The sequence below is a fragment of the Octopus bimaculoides genome, chromosome 9 (genome assembly GCF_001194135.2).
Source record: "Octopus bimaculoides isolate UCB-OBI-ISO-001 chromosome 9, ASM119413v2, whole genome shotgun sequence".
Taxonomy (NCBI): Eukaryota; Metazoa; Mollusca; class Cephalopoda; order Octopoda; family Octopodidae; genus Octopus; species Octopus bimaculoides.
Window position 1 is genome coordinate 61,795,630 of NC_068989.1, and position 3,362 is coordinate 61,798,991.

Consider the following 3,362-nt stretch of genomic DNA (forward strand, 5'->3'; position numbering starts at 1 on the left):
TATATATATATATATATATATATATATATATATGTGTGTGTGTGTGTGTGTGTGTGTGTGTGTGTGTGTGTATATGTGTGAGTCTATGTGTGTGTGTCTCTGTGTACGAATATTCTTTTAAATATCTTTAACTCACTTTCTTTTCATACATATAGCAATGAGAAATAATAGAGTGGATTCAGTGAAGTTTTCACATAAGATTATAATTCATTTTCCAGTGAAATTTTCACTTGAGAACATACGTTAATTTTACAGTGAAATACTCTAGATATTTGCCATTCCGATATTTATTTGCTGTTAAACGGTATTTGTTATGCAATCGCATTCAGGTTGAGTGTTGCTTAGTGTTTTTCTTTTTTCTTTTTTATTAATTATAGCATGACATTTGTGAACCTGCTTCCCGAGGAAGCCCAGTTGAATATAACAAAAGTTGTTTTCGAAAATGCCATATCCACAAAAAATGAAAAATGGTATATATTTCATCAATGCCAGGATTTTCCACTTTTTTGTTACATATAAACTATGGAGAATTGAACTATATTATTTTTCAATTTCTGTATTTAATATATTTTTGTGTAGATCGCTCTATTATTCCGATATCGAATTCGCTTCTAGATAATATTCTGTCGTACCATGTGGCAGCAGTACTCATTATTTCCTTGTATGATGATACATGAGAAAAATGTATACTATTAGGTCGTCAAATATGAAATATGTAATGAGGTATATGGTAAAATTTGACAGCTGCTCATTTTGCGCCATCATTATATTTTGACAATCTTCATTTTTTGTTAGAAAGCTGACACATCTATTTCTTTATTCTAACTAACTTTATGCTTTATAAATTATTCATAAATCGTATTTTGCTATTTTTGTTTAGAGATGGATAAGCCGAAAATTCGTACAGTTTTGAAATATGAGTTCGTTCGTGGAAATACAGCATCACAGACAGCTCGGAATATTAATAGAGTATTTCATCCCAATGTTATTTCACAGCAGACAGTATCTAATTGACTTATAAAATTTTCTGGTGGTAGCTTTGACCTCACAAATGAGCAAGGCTGTCGACTAGAACCAAAGGTGGATAATGACATTGACTCACCTAGCTCAAATCAGTAAAGGGAAAAGTAGGTTAAGTGGGTTCCACATGAACTCAATGAGAATCAGAAACAGCAACACTCGGAAGCCTGAATTATGCTACTTTCACATTACAAAAACTAATCATGTTTGAATCGAATTGTAACATGCGATGAGAAATAGATCCAATACAAAAACCGTAAACGTTCAGAGCAATGGTTGGCCAAAAAAAGAAATTCATCGAAAGAAGCTGATGGTGTTTGTTTGGTGGTCTGGTGCAGGTGTGATTCATTATAATTTCATTGAACCTGGCTCATCAATCACGGCCGAAGTATGCTGCAGCCGACTGCACTAGTGATGCAGAAACTTACAAAAAAAGCCTAGATTATTCAACAGATCCACTCCTATTTTATTGCAAAACAACGCCAGGCCACATCATTTCTTCCTTTGACTTTCGTTAGATATGACATTTGTCTATGCATAGTTTTCATCTACAATATGTATTCTTTTACGATTTGTATTTATGAGGATATTTTGATTCATACGATTGAATGTTAATTGGTGTTTTTCTAATATAGATCGAGTTATGTCTATATATATTACAGATTTAGTTCCGTCTATCATACGTATACAGGTCTAAGGCACTGGGTTCTACTCTGTGTAATTTTTCCAGTTCAGTATTTTAAAGATTACTCACGAAACAAGGATACGCTACTATAAGTGATAGTTCTATATCTTCAGATTCTATTCTATCATTGTAAATTTTCTTATTTGTGTATGGTATAATTTTCTCATGAAAGTATTAGCTTTTCGGAAAAAAAAATCTAGAATCAATACATGACTACATGAAATAGGTATACTCTAGTACATATCTCGAGTGCATGTCTCTCCTACTATAAAAGTCACTTACATATGCTACACACATAACCCACATCAACACCCGCACACATGCAAGTGATTATATTCTTTCTCACTCTTATTTTTAGACTTATTTATGGAAATATAAATGCTTTGAGCTGATCACAGCAAATAGAACAAATTTAAATATGCTGCTTTTTTTAAATAAGATTGTCGATTTTTATCAAATATATCTCAAAGAACATGTGTTATTGTGTACATTCCCAACGAAGATGCAACAATCTAAGCTTTTCTATAGATGAAGCACAGTAATGTATTAGAATTCTGAGTGAAAAGTATATGCCTCAAATCGAGATTGAATGTAGGACGTGGAATCCTTTTGCCTGGAGCTAATATTTACATAATATGAATAACCGATATAATGTTGCTTTTGCTCATGATGATGGTGATGAGAATAAAACAACAACAAAAGCAACAGTAATAATACCAATATTAATAGCAATATCAATAATAACAATTACGAATAAATAACAGTTATGTAACATATGGAATCTGAAAAAAATCATAAACTGATGTAAAGCAAGCGATTCGTTTTGTATTTCTGTGATATACGAAAAAGTTAAAAGCACATGTAATATAAACTTTGACAATGTTAATAGATTTGCAATTGAAATGTATAATTCAAGAAGCTAATGAAAAGACACATTAGTGTTTCTTTATAATGCTGTTCTGAAATCCATCACTTTTATCGTTATCTAAATATGAATAGCTATGATAAATCAGAAAATATGTTCCTTCACTTGGAAAATGTTTCGATAAATAAAAAAAAGTACTTCCATTGTGCAGTTGTATTTGAAGCAATGAATTTAAAAATAACAATCCATCATACAAATACGTCAATAACATCAATGGAATCGTCTGCCCGGTTTTCATTGACCTGTTTGTAATATTCTCACAGGATATTTTCACCTGCTAAAAGGTATTCAACAGTTAACCTAAGGTCATGCTGTTGGCGCTCGCAAAGATATATGCATGTTTGAAAGGCATCATTATAGCATAAAGAGAGTGTGAGTGAAGGAAAATCAAACAAATGGAATGAATGAAAGGTATTGAGAAATAGAATGAAAGAAAATATAATGAGATGTGTGTTAATGCATATCTGACATTTGTATATCATTCGATATATTTATATGGGAGGAAAGGTTCATTTTGTAAAAAAATACAATACACAGATATCTGTAAAGTAAAATCATTTACGAAGAATATACCTCAGGTATATATCTTTATTTACCATATTTCAAGAAAAATCTCCATACTAACACACACATCGAACATTCTAAACACAACGTACATGCATGCAAATGTACACAGATACGCTAATATATATATATGTATATGTATATATATATATATATATATATATATAT

At 31.0% G+C, this 3,362-nt stretch overlaps 1 protein-coding gene across 2 annotated transcripts in view; it reads right to left on the reverse strand.

Annotated features, from left to right (window-relative positions):
• LOC106873251 (gamma-aminobutyric acid receptor alpha-like) overlaps positions 1-3,362 on the reverse strand; it is a 647,142-nt gene that overhangs the window by 84,768 nt on the left and 559,012 nt on the right. The gene's annotated exons all lie outside the window — the stretch shown is intronic.